The sequence below is a fragment of the Ovis canadensis genome, chromosome 4, assembly GCF_042477335.2.
Source record: "Ovis canadensis isolate MfBH-ARS-UI-01 breed Bighorn chromosome 4, ARS-UI_OviCan_v2, whole genome shotgun sequence".
NCBI lineage: Eukaryota > Metazoa > Chordata > Mammalia > Artiodactyla > Bovidae > Ovis > Ovis canadensis.
The window spans coordinates 74,826,077-74,847,447 of NC_091248.1; the positions used below are offsets into that span (position 1 = coordinate 74,826,077).

The following is a 21,371-nucleotide window of genomic DNA, read 5'->3' on the forward strand; positions in this document are numbered from 1 at the left end:
AGTGATGCTATCTGTCTTGCAAGGCTAGATCACAAAAGTGCTGTGCCTCTCCATTTTGCTCTGTAGTGTTTGTTCTCGGAAGCCAGCCACCCTGCTGTAAGAAAGTGGGAGTAATTGAGCTCCCTGACCCACAAGCTTAGTTGAGCTTCAAGCTGACTGCTAGCTCAGCTCTCCAGCATATGGATGAACCATCTTGAAAATTGGATCCTTCATGAGCCCCATGCAAGCCCTGGCTGCCTTCACATGGAGTCTAGAGCAGCCATGCCAGCCCAATCCTGCCAAATTGTAGTTTCATGAGCAAAGTAAATGACTGTTGTTGTTTGAAGGCCTAAGTTTTAGGAAGTTACATTTATTTAGGATGTTACTTATTGTTACACAGCAATAAGGAACCAGGACATTTGCCATATAAAGTTGCCAAGAAGATTTGATGAAATGATGCATATAAACTGGCACAAAACTGATGCTTCACTAAGATTTTTTCATTATTGTTGGTAGTTGAGAAGCAGAAATAAGTATTAATTCAAAGTTCCGTCACAACCTAAATTCCCCCCTCCAGCCACCGTGAACTTCTGGTATGCAGTAGTTTTTAGGAAACTTGTTTTGTTTGCTTTTCTGTCACTTGCCAAATCTGTCATGTGTCAGCTTCCTGGAGTCCTTTTCTCCTGCGTTTATGATGCTGACTCTGTGCTGGACTCTATCCTCTGTTGAGTCAGTGTTTTCACTGAGTTTTTCAGCGTCACAACCAGACCTGTAATCAGTGTTTAAACTTCTAGAATGTTTTGTGAAAGTCCTGCTTCTGATGTTTTAAAAGCTTTTTTATTGTGGTTCAAAAAACATAATGTAAAATTTATCATCTTAATCATTTTCAAGTGTTTAGCTCAGTGCTGTGCTGTGTGTACCAAGTCACTTCAGTTGTGTCTGACCCTTTGTGACCCTGTGAACTGAAGCCTGGCAGGCTCCTCTGTCCATGGGATTCTCCAGGCAAGAATGTGGGAGTCTGGGTTGCCATGCCCTCCTCCAGGGGATCTTCCTGACCCAGGGTTAGAACCTGTGACTCTTATATCTCCTGCACTGGCAAGCAGGTTCTTTACCACTAGCACCATCTGGGTGTAGTTCAGTGCTGTCCACTATATGAACACTGTTGTGCAATAGATTGCTTATATATCTGAACTAAATCTCTATACCTGCTTAACAACAACTCCCATTCCCTGTTCTCCATCTTCCCAACCCATGGCAACCACTGTTCTACTTTCTTCTTTCTATTTCTAAGAGTTTGACTCTCTCATGTAAGTAGAATCATGCAGTATTCGTCCTTTGGTGACTGGTTTATTTCACTTGCCGTCATGTCCATAAGATTCATTCATGTTGTAGCATGTGAGGGGATTTCCTTCTTTTCAAAGGCTGAGTAATATTCCATTGTACATATAGACCACGTTTGCACAGTGCACTTTAAGGTTTGGAATGGGTAATGCAAAAAGTCACAGTTTAGTGAATCTGAGTAAAGTGTGAACACTGGGAACTTGGGACAGGCTTGACTTCAATATTCGTGTGCTTTGCTGCAGATCCTGAAATGTACTCATGAGTCCTTACACAGCAGAAAAAATAGGCTTTCATTATTATTTGCATCATATAACAGATACATATATTATTATAATGTCACTAAATGTTTATTAGCAAGTTCCTTTAAGTAGTGACCTACTTTAGTTCATTTAAAACATGATTCAATTTACTGAAACATAATTCACAAATAATTTTTCAAATGAAGTTCCCTTGGGTATTTACTAGCCAGCAAATGATAGCACTGTGAGTAAGTGGAAGAGTCCTGAGAGAGAGAACACGGGATGCAAGGAGGAGGGAGTGCTTGTGAATGTGAGCCTGTTTCAGGCCTGATGAATGGTGTTTGACTGTAGTGTTGGAACCCATGAAAGATATTGATTGTGGATGTTGGGAACATTTTAATCTCTCATTTCAAAAGACAAAAAAATGTATTTTAGAACCCACTGGTGATTTTTTAATTTTATTTTAAAGAAAAGGAAGCATGGCATTCTGTGTCTTGGAGCTTACTGCCTTCCGACTCTGGCCACTGAAGAGGTTTATATATGCTAGAAAGTTAAATTTGTGCTGGGAAATTATTAGTTAAATAATTAATATGTAAAAACCATTATATTTCATAGTTCTCGAGCAGAGATTCTCAACCTCAGTGCTATTGACATTTTAGGCCAGATAATTTTCTGTTGTTGGAGGGATGTTCTTTGGCTTGTAAGAAATTATCAGAATATCTGGCCAATACTCTCTCTAGCACACCCTCTACCCACGTTTTGTCAAAGAAAAATATCTCCAGACATTGTCAATTGACCCTAGGGGAGGAAGAACCACTACTGTTGGACAACCACTGATTTTATATAATGTCTGTATATAGATGTATATATAGATATATGTATAAACAAATACACATATCCTTGAAGAATACATTAGTATTTTTGCCTAATTTGCCTGAATGGTATAGTATGTATATATTGATCTTCATCTTTTGTCCATTTGTTAATGTTTTTGAGATTCAGCCATGATATAATTATAGTTTGCTGCTGCTGCTAAGTCGCTTCAGTCGTGTCTGACTCTGTGTGACCCCATAGACGGCAGCCCACCAGGCTCCTCCATCCTTGGGATTCTCCAGGCAAGAACACTGGAGTGGGTTGCCATTTCCTTCTCCAATGTTTATGTATATTTAATTGGTGTATATTGGGTCACCTTTAGACCATGCATGCTGTTAAGTTACTTCAGTCGTGTCTGACTCTTTGTCACCGCATGGACTGTAGCTCACTGGGCTCCTCTGTCCATGGGATTCTTCAGGCAAGAACACTGGAGTTGGTTGCTGTTTCCTTCTCCAGAGATCTTCCCAATCCAGGGATCAAACCCGCATCTATTACAAGATTTCCCTGGTGGCTCAGACAGTAAAGTGTCTGCCTACAATATGGGAGACCCAGGTTCAATCTCTGGGTTGGGAAGATCCCCTGGAGAAGGAAATGGCAAACACTCCAGTATTCTTCCCCATGGATGGAGAAGCCTGGTAGGCTACAGTCCATGGGGTCACAAAGGGTCGGATACAACTGAGCGACTTTACTTTCACTTTCATTGGCAGGCAGGTCCTTTACCACTAGCACCACCTGAGAAGCTCCCTTTAGACTGTATCACTTTTTATTTATCTGTTGATGAGCATGTAAGTTGTTTCTAATTTTGCCATAGAAAACTATTCCTCAGTGATTATTTTCATCCATGTTACCCTGAGAGTGTATGTGATCATCCTGCTAAGTCACTTCAGTCGTGTCGGACTCTGTGCGACCCCATAGACGGCAGCCTACCGGGCTCCTCTGTCTGCAGAATTTGTTCGACTTTACTATAAATGACCAAATTGCTTTCCAAACAAGTTATATTAATTTATACTCCCAGTTGGCAGTATGTGCGATCCTATTTACACCACATTCTGACACTTGATACTGTAGAATTCTTTAACCTTTGTTCATCTGAAAGATGACCATGCTATCTTAATTGCTGTTTTAATTTACATTTTACTAATTACTAGCGAGTCATCAAGTTTTAAACCTGGAAGGACCTTTGGAGTTTTCCAGTCAACACATATTTTAAAGATGGCAAAACGAGACTAAGAATATTTTCTTACTTCTTTCTTACCTTTATTTTTCTTCACTAAGAATATTTTTCTGCCTCATTGTTTTATGCCCTTCATTGTTTTGTCATTTTGAATTCAGGAGCAAATCAAATGGAAATCTTTCACATTTTCAATGAAGACAGGAAATGTATAGAGAAAAAAAATAAAGATTTTGACAGTATAGATTTCCTCCTTGCAATATTTTCTTTTCATCAGCCACCGCAAGAAGATGGCTGTTTACTGATCTTGTTATGTTAGGCACAGGACCTAAACCGAGGAGGGTACACAGATGTTTGCATGAATGATGGAGTGAACCCTGAGATGTAATGAGCAAAAGACAAAATCCTAGCAGCATCTAGTCCTTTGTTTTTCTCATCTCCTCTGCATCTTAAGTTTAATTTCCTAATTCTGCTCGTAGCCTCAGCAGACCTGGGAATTACTAAGAAGGGAAGGAAGTGTCAATATTTTCCTTATTTGGGTGCACTTCCTGGTGAATTTTGATCCATGCTCCCAAGGTCTGCCCCTCTTGAGGTGAGATTCCTGGAGGCCAGCTGTTGAGATCAGACAGTTGACCCTCGTGGGCAGAGCAGTGTGGGCACTGTCCCCTGAGGGACATGTGGTTTTCTCTGTAAGGCCTCCAGACTGGAAGAGGTCATGCCTGTCTCTGTTGTAACTGTCCTGACTCTAATAAGCCTGCCTTCCCAAAAACCTCATCCCCATTAATGAACCCAGCATCCCAAGTCTCAGTAAGCCTGCCAGACATGATTTCAGTGCCCCATGCACAAGCAAGTTTAATTGCTGTATGATTGCCTCAGATATGAAATGAAGAAACTTATTACTTTCAAGGCTAGCATTGTGTTTCTGTGCAATTCATTTCATCACAGGTATTTGTGTCAGTCAAAACAACATGGAAATGTATTTGTTTTATTTTGTGATTTGGGAGAATAAGTGCAGATAAGCTGGCTTTCCCCAAAGTTAAACTCTGTGAGCTTATTTTTATGCTAAATGATGCACGTAATGCATGTTAATATTTCGTCAAGCTGAAAAAATATTTCTTGCTGAGATTCTGTTTAGAGGCTTTTTTTACAGCCACTGCATGCAGGATGCTGCGTGTTCATTTCTTCTGTGATCTGTGTTTTGAGTAGGCATCTGCTGATAACCTACTATGGGCAGCATACTGTCATGTGGCTGGAGCTAGAAAGAGAACTAAGAGGAATGTCCTGCCTTTGGAACCCTCTATCAAGTGAAGACAAAGATTTGCTAACAGTCGTTGAGAAAGGAGACACATGCAGAGAATAGGGGGCAGAGAGGAAGAACTGAATAACCACTTTGGGTAACTTCCAGGTTTTCCCAAAGGAGGAACATTCATGCTGTATCCTGAAAAATGTGTGAGTATGACAAAGATTGGGGGTGATGATGGTACTGAGGCTTGGCTTGGGCTGAAAGGGGAAGCCACTCCAGGCAGAGGAACTGAATGTGCTAAGGCTGGGATTGTGAGAAATCCTGACCTTTGGGGAAGAATTGTTAGTATTCATTCTTGTTGTTTGGTCTAGATGTATTTAAAACATCCATGCCCTACTCCTAGGAATGATTCATTTGGATAAAATCCCATTATCACCCCCAAGTTATGTTGTGTTACACAAGCATTTCAGCCCCCAGCTGGTGGCCGCATTACCAAAGCTTCATTGATCTGGCCACAGTGACTGCTCCCCAGGGAATGCTTGCTCAGCAAATGCCTCCTTCTGGGGCCAATTTCATAGTGTCCACACTTTTAGGGAGGACTCCTGATCATGTGCCCATTTGCATTTTAATTAGAAAAGATGAAAAATGGGGGGGAGGGGAAGGGAAGAAATCTGAGCCAACTAATAGCTGGTTTTTTAAAATAGATATTTTGTTTTTTCATCAAAACAATTATCCAGCCACAGCCTCAGTCTCTTTAGTACTGAACTTTTAAGCCAGCCTTTCAGATGCCATAGAAAACTATGGGGAAAAAAAAGAAAAGATCTAGGAAACTTTTGGGACTGGAGTGTGAGACCTCTTGCTATTCATGCTGAATTCAGAACCTTTACTTACCTCTCCACAGAGAAGCTAGATCTCAACACAGATTGGGATTCATGGTGCTGCAGTTGGGGAGTGGTTGGACAGTGTTTTGGGTATAAGAGAACCCTAATGTAAATAACCTGAAGGGCCCCAGGGAATTTATCTATTATTTACTAGGATGTTACTTGCATTAATGTGGAGACACATTTGAAGGATGCCTCCTTTTCCACAGAGATCATTATCAGAAGTAAAAATAAGCTGAGAACCCTAGGGATGCCCTGGAAAGCTGACAGAGCAGATTGGCAGTAAAGTGCACTCCTTGGAGTGAAGTGAAGGTGAAAGGGAGGAGCCCACGTGATGGAGGAGGAGCCCAAGTTCAGAGATGGGTCTTGGTGGAAAGGAGAGAGGTATTTTGTGGACCAGTGAGGATGGAAGATGCTCATCCCACACCCTCCTTAAATTGGATGAGTTTCTGTACTGATTTGAGAAGAAAAACCAAAACCCCCCCCAAAAAATTTTGGGAATTGTTCCCCTCTCCTAGTAGTTCCCTCTTTCCTTTTCCTTTTTTTCTATTAGTAGACTTTGTTTTTTAGAACAGTTTTAGATTTAACAGAAAAAATGAGCAGATAGTACAGAGAGTTCCAATATACTTCCCTTTTCTGCACATAGTTTTCCCTACTAGCAACATCTTACATCTTTTAAAATTAATGAACCAAAATTGATACATTAATATCCATTAACATCTGCAGTTTACATTAAGGTTCTCTCTTTGTGTTGTACATTCTATGGGTTTTGACAACTGCATATGTCATGTAGCCAGCATTATAATAGCACACAAAATAGTTCCACTGCCCTGAAAATCTCCTGTGCTCTCTCTGTTCATCACTCTGCTCTCCCGTCCCTTCTGCCTGCATCCCCGTCCTCCAGACCCCTGACAGCTACACACCTTCTGATCTTTTTACTGTTCCTGTAGTTTTGCCTTTCCAGAATGTTATGCAGTTGAAATCAGACTGTCTATAGCCTTTTCACACTGACTCCTTTCACTTAGAAATATGCATTTAAGATTCATTCACATTATGTTATGCTTTGATAGTTCCAGCATAGTTGCTGGGTTCTGTGGTGTAGACTAAGAGTTTGGCTTTGTAAGAAGATGCCAAACTGTCTTCCAAGTTGACTGTACCTTCTCTCCTTGCTTTGAGCTTTCCACATGACTTTAGTTTGGGAGCAGAGCTTAGAGATAATCTGTGGGAAAATGTAGGTGCTGCTTAATGTGTAGTACACTTGATTCTGAAATATCTAGAGAAGTGTTTTATATTGGGTAGAATACGGTAGGTGAAGACCTGACCAACAGTCTCTTACTGTAAGGACATTTATAACTTACTTAACCAGAAGTCAGGGCCAAGTGGCTTCAGATTCATCAGGTAGCTGAGGGAAATCATCAGGGACCCAAGATCTTTTCTTCTGCTCAGCCATACTGAATATGTTGGCCCTTTGTCTTTTTTCATGCTTCATAGTCTCAAGACAGCTGCTGTAGCACCAGGCACTATGACCTCACAGCCCTAGCAGAAAGAAAGAGGAAGGGGAAACACCAGCAGTTCTCCTCTCCCTTTGTCTCTTGTATTAGAAAAATGACCTTTAGCAGATTTCCTCTGGTGTCTTTTTGGGGGCTCACATGGGTCATTTAGTCACTGTAGCTGCACAGAGGCCAGGAAGTGGCTTTTTTGAGCCCCTTGAATGTTTGACCAGCTCTCACTCATTTATCGCGGGGACTATTGTAGGAGCTACTTGCCCCTTTTTTGGCCTTAGCATCCTCATTAATCTGTGATATGATAAGTGATATCAATTCCTTTCAAACTATGTTTCCATGAGCCTAGACTGTCTGAAGATGAGCTTAGAGGTCCCTGTAGAGGGAGTGGGGGCGGGGAGGGTGAGCCAGGCTCTGGCCTCCCACTTCTTCCTGGATAAGCACTCTTCCAGCTTCCTCACAGATTAGGGCTCCTGAAGGGTTTCTTTTGGATAAGGCTTCTGCAACTAAAATTAAGGATGAAAGCAGTCTGGATTAGATGATGGTGAATGTTTCAGTTCTGAGAGTCAAACTTTTGGACCAAAGTAAGACAAAGCTATCAGTCTCCTCCTAAGTGTTTCATGAAATTCTTAGGATTTTTGCCTTGAAAATTTTACCAGATGCATATGTTGTGCATAGATTTTGTCCTCTGTCCTAAAGGAGGAGGACTTTGCCATTTGTAAAGTGGGTTTAAATCTTACTTCTTCCTTGACAAGGAGACGCGTTTGGAGGTAGAAGATAAAACAGTGGTCAACAGCCTGAGTGTTACCCCTAAAAGGAGAAAATTTGATCTTCCTTGATCTTTTCAAGCACAGTTAATCAAATGGCCCTGTAATTGAAAAGGATGTGTTCTCTCCCATCCTCTTTGAACTCTTTTCCATGTTTATGTGAAATTGGGGGGCTTTTTGGATGGAAATTTTACCTTTGATGTAGCTATTTCATTTATGGTGAAAAATGTTGTGGGCTTTTAAAATTATTTCAGTTAAAATGCTTTGTAATTAATATTTATCCCCTGAAGTGATTTTTATGAAATTTTAGGAAAAGAGAATATATTAAAAAACACACACACACACACACACACAAATAGGTCTGTGTTTTAAAAGTGAGCAGAGGATTTTAATAGACATTTTTCCAAAGAGGACATGCAGGCACATGAAAAGATGGTCAACATTACTAATCACTGGGCTGTGCTTAGTCGCTCAGTCATGTCTGAGTCTTTGTGGGCCCTGAACTGTAGCTCGCCAGGCTCTTCTGTCCATGGGGATTCTCCAGGAAAGAGTAGGGAGACGCAAATCAAAACCACAGTGAGATATCACCTCATACCTGTTGGAATGGCTGTTATAAAAGAAGACAACAAATAAAAAGTGTTGGTGAGGATGTGGAGAAAAGGGACCCCTCATGTACACTGGTTGAAATGTAAATTGGTGCAGCCAGTATGGAAAACAGTATGGAGATTTCTCAAAATATTAAAAACAGAACTACTATACACACACACACACACACACACACACACACGGAATATTACTCAGCCATTAAAAAGTATAAAATCTTGCCATTTGCTACAACATGAATGGTCTTAGAGAGTATTTATGCTAAGTGAAATAAGTTACACAGAGAAAGACAAATACTATATAGTTTCACTAATTGTGGAATCTAAAAAACACAAAACAAATGAGCAAATATAGCAAGATAGAAACAAAGTCATAGATACAGAGAATGAACAGGTGGTTGCCAGAGGGGACGGAGGCAGGAGAGAAATAGGTGAGGGAGATTAAGAGGTATAAACTTTCAGTTGCAAAATAAGTGAGTCAGGGGTATGAAATATATAGTATGGGGAATGCAGTCAATAATTATGTTATGTCTTGGTATGGTGACAGATCAAATAGATTTACTATTAATAGTAATAGATTTGTGGTGATAATTTTGAAATGTGCAGAAATATCAAATCACTATTTTGTGTAACAGGAACTAGCATGGTATTGTAGATCAATTATACGTCAAAAACAAGCAAACAAATCACACACAAAAAAGAGATCAGCCTTGTGGTTACCAAAGGTGATGCATGGGGGAAGTGGGAATTGGATGAAGGCAGTCAGAAGGTACGAACTTCCAGTTTTTAGATAAGTAAGTACTTAAGTAAGGAAGGAAGTAAGTAAGGACTTCCCTGATAGCTCAGTTGGTAAAGAATCTGCTTGCAATGCAGGAGACCCCAGTTTGATTCCTGGGTTGGAAAGATCCACTGGAGAAAGGATAGGCTACCCACTCCAGTATTCTTGGGCTTCCCTTGAGTCCATGGAGTTGCAAGGAGTTTAACATGACTGAGCGACTTTCACTTTCAATGAAGCATAAGGAAGTACTAGGGATGTAATGTACAACATGGTATGCAATTCACACCACATATGTTATATACGAAGGTTAAGAGAATAAATCCTGAGTTCTCATGACAAAGAAATCAGTTTTTTTCTATTTCTTTAATTGTGTATCTTATATGAGATGATAGATGTTCACTAAACTTACTGTGATAAGTTTATGATGTATATAAGTCAAACCATTATGCTGTAGACCTTAAATTGTCAGTTATTTCTCACTGGAATCGAACCGAGGTCCCCAGGTCTCCCACATTGCAGGCAGAATCTTTACCAGCTGAGCCACCAGGGAAGCCCCATTTCTCAAAGAAACTGGCAGAAGAAAAGGAAAACAACCAAACAAATAAACTAGGTCTGTGCTCCCTAAGGACAAATTGATGAATTGACTGCTAAGTGAAGCTGACTTTTTAAAAAAAATAATTCCAGTGGCTTCGTAGTTTGCACAGCACTTTGTGATAGATGGACAGCATGCTGATGCTGATTCCATCCAGGAATGCCCCCCTGATCCTGGGCTGCGTGTTGCTTTTCAGGTCTTATTGGATCGGGGTTTAGACAGAGGAACCCTGCTGTGTGCAAGACAAAGGGCCTCAGTTCTAAGTGAGCATATGCCATCTGATGTTCTACACAGTCCTGTATCGTCTCATTATGATGCATAACTCTTCAAAGCAGAGGTTATTACATTTTGCAGTGGAAATGGCAGAGCTGGAGCTGTAGTCTTCCCAGAAGCCTGAACATTTGCCACTGAGTCAGTTGCTCTACCCTTTTGCAGTTAATTGGCATATCTCACATAAATGCAGGGAAAAGAGAGAATGATCAATTTTTGGAATACTCTTTTGGGTCAGATAATTTGAATATTTTAAATATTTAATCTTCATGTCAACCCTAGGGGAAAGAGAGTTTATGCCAATACCTGCAGTGCGAGTTACAGTATTTTCCCCATTTTGCCGCTGCGCCTGCTAAGTCGCTTTAGTCGTGTCTGACTCTGTGCAACCCCATGGACTGTAGCCCATCAGGCTCCTCTGTTCATGAGATTCTCCAGACAGGAATACTGGAGTGGATTGCCATGCCCTCCTTCAGGGGAACTTCCCAACCTAGGGATCGAACCCATGTCTCTTATGTCTCCTGCACTGGCAGGCAGGCTCTTTACCACCAGCACCAACAGGGAAGTCACAGCGAATTGAAGACTGAGACTTTTAGAGGAAATGGGTCCTTTAAAGGACGTGTGAAAATCTGCTCAAGATGTTGGAATAATGGTACTACAAGAAACTGCAGATAATAGGCCTCTGTGGATTCATACAATTCCCACCAAGCAAAGTCACTCAGCTTATTCCTTTTATGTGTAGCACAGTGCCATGCCTTGTCCAAAAGGATGGTGAATGTCTGTCTACTGGAAGGAAAAGATAAAAAGTTCAGTCTTTCCTCTTATCCCACACACTTTCACAGTGGCTTACAGTCAGAGTACTTGGGTTCCCCCTCTACTTGCACTAAGTTGAAGTAGAGGATATGATGGGTTGGCACATTGTGACATTTAAATCAAAATTGCCTGATGCTCCATTTCCCCAAGTCTTGGAAGAAAATAACTTTCCTCCCACCCTTCTTCCCCCAGGAGTTTGCTCAGTGAGTTGAATCAAGGGTGTGCTCCCAGCCCTTCTTGTCCTGTCCTGGCAGAGCCCAGGTGGGTAATGACATTGAGGCAAGGCAGATGGAGGAGGAGCCTGAACCTGGATGGGTGTGCTTCGTGGATGGAGTTGGGTTGCAGATGGGAGGGAATAAACCAGCTGGGGACTGAGGAGTTCTGTCCAGCCAAGTGGCAGAATGTGATGTCCAGGTTGGAGAGTCTCAGGGACACATGTCTGGCCAGCAGTTGTTGGATTGGTGAGGATATATGTGAGGGGGCTTCTCCTTGACACATTAAGTATCAGCATTAATGAAGCTGTGTTTGGACTAGCTCTCTCTAGTGATCCAATGTATCTCAAATCAGTACTGGGTTAGAATATCCTTGAAAGGTGGGGATGATTCTCTTAGGAGGTCAGAATCTCAAGCTGAGTGTGATGCTTCCCAGAAAGGAGCCCAGGAATGGGATAGGGACTCTTGAAAGAAGCCCCCTTGTGCCTCTGGGTTGAGGATGGAGGTGGTGATCAAGGGACACACACAGAGGTCACAGACCTGTTTATCACTTCTTTTGGGGGACTGAGTCCAAGCAGTATCAGTGTGCCTCCATTAAGATCATCCTTTCTGTCATTTTGCAAGAGTGAAAGTGAAATGGGTGAAAGTGAGGCTGGAAGACCATGATGTGACAGTAACAGCGATGCACCAGAGCCCATGCTATCTTCTGCTCTCTTGCCCTTCTTTCTTGTTTCCCTGGGGGAGGAAACTTTTCCCCTTTTGGCTTCCTTAGAAAAGTTTTCATTTGTTTCAAGGGTCCAGGAATCATATGTCACGAGGTAAATAAAATAATGGAAACAAAGCAGGAAGATAAACAAGGTTGGTGAAATCAGTCCCTTTTTGGTTGTCATCTGAGTTACTTGAATTAAGCAGCAAACAGAGCTTCAGAAGAAAGAGTGTGTCGTGGTTAATGAACAACTTTAAAATTAGTATATAGATTGAATTTTCCTGTGAAAGAAACTTGAAAGTCCTGGAGATAGGAAGGGAAAGTAAAAATAAAAAAATAAACCTCCTTACTTTCTAGGTTACTTAGAATACAGTTCAAAAGTCCTGTACTGCTTTTCATGTATTTATACATCCCTCCTCCATGTATTTATACATCTCTATGTAAAGAATAAGTACTACATAAAAAGGTAGTACTTATTCTCTGGTGTCTACCATGTGTCAAGGACTAGACTGGAGTTTGTGTGACGTAAGCTCATTTGATGCTCAAAGGAGTCTTCAGTTCAGTCGCTCAGTCATGTCTGACTCTTTGAGACCCCATGAATCACAGCACACCAGGCCTTCCTGTCCATCACCATCTCCCAGAGTTCACTCAGACTCATGTCCATCGTGTCCGTGATGCCATCCAGCCATCTCATCCTCTGTCGTCCCCTTCTCCTCCTGCCCCCAATCCCTCCCAGCATCAGAGTCTTTTCCATTGAGTCAACTCTTCGCATGAGGTGGCCAAAGTACTGGAGCTTCAGCTTTAGCATCATTCCTTCCAAGAAATCCCAAAGGAGTCTTAATGAAATGTATATTATTGGCCATGTTGATGAGACAGTTGATGTTCAGAGAGGTGATGTGGGCTGCCTACAGGAAAATCACTGGTAAATGGATGTGCAGATTCCAACTCTGTTTTCACAAACATGCTGTTCATAACCCTGTTGGTGTACCTGTGCTACCGAATGAGACTATCTTACATATATCTTTTTTAGCCATTGCTTTTACCCAATGTATTCCTCAAGTGTTAGTCAATCAATCGTGTCCAACTCTTTGCGACCCAATGGGCTGTAACTCATCAGGCTTCTCTGTCCATGGGATTATCCAGGCAAGAATACTGGAGTGAGTGGCCACTTCCTTCTCTAGGGGATCCTCCAAACCCAGGGATTTGAACCTGGGTCTCCTGCATTGCAGGAGGATTCTTTATAATCTGAGCCATCAGGGAAGACATATACCTCAAATGTTGATTCAAAGGTGAGCTTGAATAATTTTTGTTAAAGTTTAATTATAGGGTTTTCAGAATAAGAAGTATTCTGATATTTATTTTTAATTGGAGGATAATTACTTTACAAAATTGTGTTGCTTTCTGCCATACATCAACATGAACCACCCTTCAACTTTCTTAATCTTTGATAACTGAATCTTCCTATTTCGAGCATCGAGTATTTTAAGCATTGCTATTCAAAGGGATAGAAAGAGAAAGAAGAAATGAAATTAAGAAATTTTATACTATAAAAGATGATAAAAAAAGCATCTTGAGTTTCCCTTGAGTCTTGTTTTAATATATAAGGAAGTTAAATAAAATTCAGTTGGCTATACATTTTGCAGACATTCTACTCTGTTCGTTCTGGTTAGAGTATGACTAATTTTATATTTCTACCCAGTTTGTTTCTTTCTCATGAAAATCCCTATCTTCAGTCTACACCATTCTGTCTTAGGGTTATATAATCAGATTTAGACGAATATTCCTTCATAACACGATGCAGTCATTCTTACTCTCCCTTCGTTTCTTGTTTAATGAAATCATCTGATGCTGTGAACTGTCCTCTTATTACTTCTTCTGTTGTTCAGTCGCCCTCTCCAACTCTTTGCAGCCCCATGGACTGCAGCACGCCAGGACTCCCTGTCCCTCACCACCTCCCTAAGTTTACCCAAGTTCATGTCCATTACTTCTGTGATGCCATCCAGCCATCTCATCCTCTGATGCCCTCTTTCCTTCTGCCCTCAATCTTTCCCAGCATCAAGGACTTTTCCAATGAATTGTCTGTACGCATTAGATGACCAAAATACTAGAGCTTCAACTTCAGCATCAGTCCTCCCAGTGGATATTCAGAGTTGATCTCCCATAAGATTGACTGGTTTGATCCCCTTGCTATCCAAAAGACTTTCAGGAGACTTCTCCAGCACTTGAGTCCTATAGGATTTCCTATATAGTTTTCTCAAAATAGTTTCTCGCTAATACATTGAACACCTGTGTTGTTCTAGTGTAGAGGGTATATACATATATATGTATATACCCTGCAGACCCCTGGCATGCTGCAGTCCATGGGGTTGCAAAGAGTCAGACAGGACTGAATGACTGAACAAAAAAAAGAAAAAGAAATAATATACATATACCTGAAATTTGGAAACAGGCAAAAGGATGAGTCTGTGTCCTTTCAAAGTCATACTGGATTATATAATCCCTACCCAAGGATTATCTAATTCTGTAGGCCTGTGTGCCTTTCTTTGCTTTTCTTAGATTTACTGTTTACTGTTGGATAAAATATTTTACAAGTCTATAAGGGTAGATGAATGCCTACAGAAAATGGTACAATGCAAATGATTCTTTTCCATTAGAAAAGATAACCCCAAAGTATAATTTTGATGCCCTGCAAGTCATTAAACAAAGTTTGTATCTACTTTAACAACCTAATTTCAGCATTCTTTCTTTCAGTGACTATATATAAATATTTATCTTCTCTTATAATCCTTTGAAACAATATTTCTGTTCTGTTGGTTTTCTCATGGAATTAAATGCATCTTTAATATGTATTTTACAAGGGTCATTTTATAACATTTTGGAATTTGTTTACACTAGGAACAATGTTAGAGTCTTTCACCCATTTCAAAGTAAAACCAGAACTGGATGGTAGTTAAAGCTGTGAAACTAATTTTACTCAGGAACCATTGCAATAGGGGGAAAATAGGCCTCAGTAGAGAACTAGGCTCAATTCCAACCAAATGCAACAAGGGACAGTGGAGATTTATAGCTGAGGAACAGGGTTGGGGGAACTTCCCAGGTGGCTCAGAGGGTAAAGGATATGCTTGCAATGCCGGAAATGCAAGAAACATGGGTTCGATTCCCAGGTCAGGAGTATCCCCTGGAGAAGGACATGGCAACCGACTCCAGTATCTTTGCAAGGAAAATCTCATGGACAGAGGAGCGTGTCAGGCTGCAGTACATGGGTTCTCAAGAGTCGACATGACTGAGTGTGCACGTGTGCAGCAGGGCTGGGGAGTGGACGGTAGAAGGAAAGTCACTAAGGGGAAAATCTAAGAATATGGGATTCTTGCTAAACCAAGCAAGAATTGACAGGATGGCAGGATTCTGGCTTAAGGCAGGCCAGGGTGATCACGGTTCAACTGGAGGATGAGGAATTTGATCAGATATTAAGAATTCTTTCTGAACTAATTTAGCAGAATTCTTATTAAAACTGGGTTCTACAAGGACAGAGATGGAAGCAGAGGGCTCAGGGGAGCCTGACCAAAGTTTGGCAAGGAGAGAATCTTTGTTTCATGCATTGTGATTTAATATTCACATAAATCTTCTTAGGTGAGCTTATCATTATCATCACTGTACTTAGGAAAACAGAGGCTTAAGAGTGCTCAAGTGACTTAGTTTAGGGTGGACAGGGTGTAATGTGGAGGCACCAGATCAGCCCAGGTTTATATGAATCAAGGTCAACTGCTGATTATATACTTCACTGTGTTGTCCAGAAAACTCAAATGCTTCTCACCAAGGTAAGTGATAGCAAAGTGTGGCTGAGGGTGACCCAATATTGTGCACCAAAGAATATAGATAAAAGGAAGAAATAAGGAAAAGGGCTGAGATTGCCTACAGAAAAGCTATGATACTGTTGGGCTTTTTGTTTTTTAAATCAAAAACAATCTGTGTAAAAGGTCTGTGCAATTATTTTGACTCATTGGGTAGATTTGCACTTGGAAAGTCCCCATCTCTTACCTCAGACCTGAATATTTGCTTATTGGATGTATAGAGAGAAGTAGTTTAAAATAAGACATAGCAGAGGTGTTTGCTTTACATTAGCAGGACAAACAAAACACTGGGAGAGGAGAAGAACCATTGCTTCTAGATTTCAGCCAAACATAGAGTTTTCACCTTTTGCCGTGTAAATGTATAGTTCCTAAGCTTAACTTTTGAACACTGTAGGGTGTTTCCAGTTTTTCTCCTGTTGTTGTTCGCTTAGTCGTGTCCAACTCTTTGTGACCCAGTGGACTCCAGCACACCAGGTTTTCCTGTCCATCACCAACCATCTCCTGGAGCTTGCTCAAACTCATGTCCATTGAGTCAGTGATGCCATCCAATCATCTCATTCTCTGACATCCCCTTCTTTTCCTGCCTTCAGTCCTCAGTCTTCCAGCATCAGGGTCTTTTCTAATGAGTCAGTTCTTCACATCAGGTGGCCAGAGTATTGGAGCTTCAGCTTCAGCATCAGGACTTCCAATGAATAGTCAGTATTGATTTCCTTTAGGATGGACTGGTTGGATCTCCTTGCAGTCCAAGGGACTCTCAAGAGTCTTCTCCAACACCACAGTTCAAAAACATCAATTCTTTGGCATTCAGCCTTCTTTATGGTCCAGCTCACAGCCATACATGACTACTGGAAAAACCACAGCTTTGAGTATATGGACCTTTGTTGGCAAAGTAATGTCTCAGCTTTTTATATGTTGTCTAGGCTTGCCATAACTTTTCTTCAAAGGAGCAAGCGTCTTTTAATTTCATGGCTGTAGTCACCATCTGCAGTGATTTTGAAAACCAATGAAATAAAGTCGTCACTGTTTCCATTGCTTCCCTGTCTATTTGCCATGAAGTGATGGGACTGGATGCCATGATCTACCTCTTAAAGTTCCCAAAACAAAATTGGTTATAATTCCTATTACTTAAAAATGTGTGAGAAGTGTGCTGTGTCATTAAGTCAATAATAGGCTTCTTCAACTCTAACATTTCTGAAAATGAGCAGGGAAGTGTAAGTGGTAGGTGGCAGTGAGTGAGGCAGGGATGAACAAGTCTTAAATGTCTCTCTCACTCTTTCTTTTACTGTAAGATCACTCCCAGCTATGCCCACAATAGTCACTGCAGTAGGTAACGTTAGGAACTCAAATGTAATTAAAATACTAGGGCTGAAACTCAGCATGCTGTGGTATCTATCTGTAATAGCAAACAGTCCTTGAAATCCTCTACCAGCCCAGATGAGTATAAATTCACTAGGATACCAGATTTAAGAGTTTGGGAAATTGGTTTTGTGTCTGTAAGTGTCATTAGCAATATCTATTGTTGTTATATTCTGGATTCTGATTAAAAGCATCCTACTCATATCCACTTAATCCAGAAGCCCCCAGGCACTTCTGATATGTCTTGATCTCCTACTTCTCATGCTCCTGCAAAATCCCTTGGATATTGCATCCTGTGTTTCCATGGAATCTGGTCCTCTTTCCTTCTCATTGTTCCTGCCCCAGATTAACCCTCATCAGCCTCTGGTCCGGCTGATGACTGCAATTGTCTCCTCAATATATTCTGTGTACTTAGCTTCCCTTCCATTTCCCCTTCTTCCTCTTTGTACATAGTTCCTCAGATTGTTGTAAAAGTATCTGCATGATTTTGCCACTGGGCTTCAGACCCTTCAGTGGTTCCTCACGGCTTTAGTGATGAGTAATGAAGACTTTTGCTAAACCTACCAAGGTCTTTCTGACCCAGTCCCCGTGTCCCTCTTTCTCCAATCTGTCGTCTCCTGCTGCTCACCTTTGCTCTCAGGCTGACCTGGGATCTGTTTACATCTGCTTTCAGCAGAACATGCCAGACTGTGTTGAGCTAGCCAGTCTCTATGCTGGATTGCTTTCCTGTGAACCTGAACTAGGTTTTCCTTCTCAATAACACACTGTAGTTGTTTGTTTATAGTATTTCTGTAAGGGACCATTCTGTCCTTCGGGCCAGGGTGGTGTCCTCTGTGAACTGGTGTCCCCTGTGTACTGGTGTCCCCATGCCTAACAGAGAGGCTCTCCATATATTTCTTTGTAGATTGAGTGAATGAATAAGTGAAGGGAGACCTTTTTCGCTTGAGGAAGTGAATGCAACTTACTTGTAGGGAAAAATTGTGTGAGTAGGACCTAAGACGGAGAAGGCAATGGCACCCCACCCCAGTCCTCTTGCCTGGAAAATCCCATGGACGGAGGAGCCTGGTGGGCTGCAGTCCATGGGGTCGCGAAGAGTCGGACACGACTGAGCGACTTCACTTTCACTTTTCACTTTCATGCATTGGAGAAAGAAATGGCAACCCACTCCAGTGTTCTTGCCTGGAGAATCCGAGGGACGGGGGAGCCTGGTGGGCTGCTGTCTATGGGGTCGCGCAGAGTTGAACACGACTGAAGCGACTTAGCAGCAGGACCTAAGGAATTCTGTTATTTGTCCACAAAAGCATCTCATCTCTCTTCTTTCCTTTTATGTATGTCTCATTTTTGTATACCCATCTCTGTAAATCTGCTTTCATTGCCATCACTACTGTTCCTTCCAAGGGGGAGGCAGAGCAGTGGAGCGCTGTTTGTAATAGAGGGCAGAGAAGATACAGAGTTGGCCCAAAAGTTTGTTTGGGTTTCTCCACACAATGTAACAAAAAATCTGAATGAATTTTTTTGGCCAACCAAATACAAACCAAGAGATACTCCTGGGCCCTCACTTGCTCAGCCTGTCTTTGGGTTAGACCAATCTTCATGGACTTGTGAGGATTTGAACACCACACACACACACACACACACACACACACACACACACAAGCCAGGGAAAAAAGTGAACATAACCAGCAAAGGGACAATTCAAAATCATGGATCACCTGATAACATTCGAGGGAAAGGGTGTAGCATCACTTTTCCATGATTTTCTGCCAGAAATCCACAGCCTGAATTTAATCAGAGGAAGCATCAGACAAAGCCAGATTGAGGGACTTTATCCAAAATAAACAGCCTGTAATCGTAAAAACCGTCAAGGTCAGAAAAATCAGGGAAAGACTGAGGATAATGTTTTAGAATAAAGGAAGCTAAAGAGATATAACGGGCTTTCCAGGTGGTGCAGTGATCAAGAATCCACCCGCCAAAGCATGAGATGCAGGAGACACAGGTTCAATCCCTGGGCTGGGAAGGTCCCCTGGAGAACGGAATGGCAACTCACTCCAGTATTCTTGCCTGGAGAATCCCCATGAACAGAGGAGCCTGGTAGGCTGCAGTCCATAACGTCGCAAAGAGTCAAACATGACTGAAGTGACTTAGCATGCATAAACACACACACACACACACACACACACACATAAAGAGGCACAACAGCTTAATGCACTGTGTGATTCTGAACTGACTCCCTTTGCTATAAAGTACAACACTGGGACATTGGGTAAAATTTGAATAGTGTCCAGGAGCAAATGCAGAGTGTATTAAATGTTCATTTCCTGATATTGATGGTTTTGTTGTGGTTGTGGAGGAGAATGTCACTTTTGTAGGAAATGTACACTGAAATGTCACTGAGTGATGGGGCTTCTGTTTGGCAAGTTATTTTCAAGTGTTTCAGAAAGGAAGCAAGCTTTTTGTACTTTAGTTGCCTTTTTTTTTTGTAACTTTGAGATAGCTTGAAAATTAAAAACAAATTTTTTAAAGAAAAATGTTAATAAACAAACTTGGACTTTCTTTCCACAGACAAATTGTCCTGATGAGATTTGCTTTGCATTATATGCTGATGGAAATGTGGGGAAGAGGGGTTCTGGTTTTCCTTGAGAAGATTTAGGAGTGAAGAGGTGGTGAAGCCTAGGGCATAGCTAGGAACAAGCCTGCACCTCAGCAGCTCTCAGCGGGTGAAAACAGACTCAGAAGAAAGACTGTCAGCTCCAGGAGAGCAGAGCTACCTCCCAGGGACAGGTGCAATTAGCAAGTTTCTGGGGACTGGGGAGAGAGATGCCAATTTGATGATTGACTGTGGGAAATGTACTCAAGGCCACTGGCACTCTTTGACTAGCAGATTTCCTCCCTGTAGGAAATCTTCAAGGAGGAAGCCAGGTGCAGTCAGGAGATTGCTTCGTAAATAACGACTCACAGAGTGAGGAGCTGGCCAGTGTGATCAGAAGGCCAGAGGCATCCGGTCCGGGGCAGCCTGGTTCCTGCATTCTGCATGGGAGCCTCGCACCTGGTAATGCTACGTGGTGGCGTGAGTCTGGGGTGGGGCCTGCCCTGCCTTGGGTACAGCTGGGGTGGCCAAACTTCAGTTTTGGTCTGCTTTCATGGTTGGCCACCTCTCTGCTTGTGTTCTTTCTTTAGATACAGAAATAGCCTCAGGCAGTTTGAAGACCCCTGAATGCCTTTGCCTGTGTGTGATTCTGTGTGACCTCCTTCTGGGCTGATTTTATAGGTTCACTCTCAGGAACATTTACCACTTTATTCAGTTTCCTTAGAGATCTTTTTTTTTTTTTTTTTCTGCCACTGGCCACATGGGAACTTGGGTTAGAGAGAGACTTTAGAGTAGCAACTTCCCTCTTTTCTGTTATTTATTTTTTTAAGCCATGTTAAAGGAAGGAAAGCTTTTTTTTTTTTTTTAAGAGGCTTACGTTCTTGGAATATCTTACTATCTTCTATTTAACTTCCCCAGTTGTAGACTTTCTTTTAGAGATTTAGTCCAAATGGGTATTTTTTCCCCTGTTGAGCCCAGTGTGCCCCCACTACCGTGAACCAAAGGAATTCGGCTCCTTGGGCACAAAGTCCATTGAGGGCTTGTTGTCTGTGCATTAGATGATAATTCACTTTCTACAGCTGAGTAGTGCTGCCTCTCTAGGGGTGGGCCCCCACGCCTCAGAGCTCTGCTGCTTCAATCCCCTCTCCCCTGGAGGGGTTTGCTGTTCTTTCTCACACTGGTGGCCAAGCACTTGAAGGCCCCTAGGTACTTAGCCCTGGAACCTGTGGTCCCAAACGGCTCCTTATGTAAAAGCTGGTTGTTTTCTAGTGAGTGTTACTGCAGTTATCCAAACCTTGAGGCTCTTAGTGCTAGAATCTGTTTTTGAAGAGGTGCTAGAAACTGGAAACCTGGCATGCAAGTACGTCTGCCTGCAGCCCAGCAGCAATGGTTCTGTGTGGCTCATTGGTTAGAGATGAGCCGAGAGGGTCTGAATCCTTCTGTGAGTGATGAAGACCACAGGAGTTCTTAAGCATGGACCCTGTATTCCCCAAATAAAGCTTAGAAGGTTGTTTTGATTTTTACAAAGGAAGCACGTGTACATACATGGACTAGCCCACCCTGGTCCAACTTCAGGGTCCTCAGTTTAGTGTAATTTTATATTTTGTTTAC

The 21,371-nt window shown here is 41.8% G+C and overlaps 1 protein-coding gene across 3 annotated transcripts in view; it reads left to right on the forward strand.

The window, feature by feature from the left end:
• Window positions 1-21,371, forward strand: part of ELMO1 (engulfment and cell motility 1) — a 583,367-nt gene that overhangs the window by 42,031 nt on the left and 519,965 nt on the right. The gene's annotated exons all lie outside the window — the stretch shown is intronic.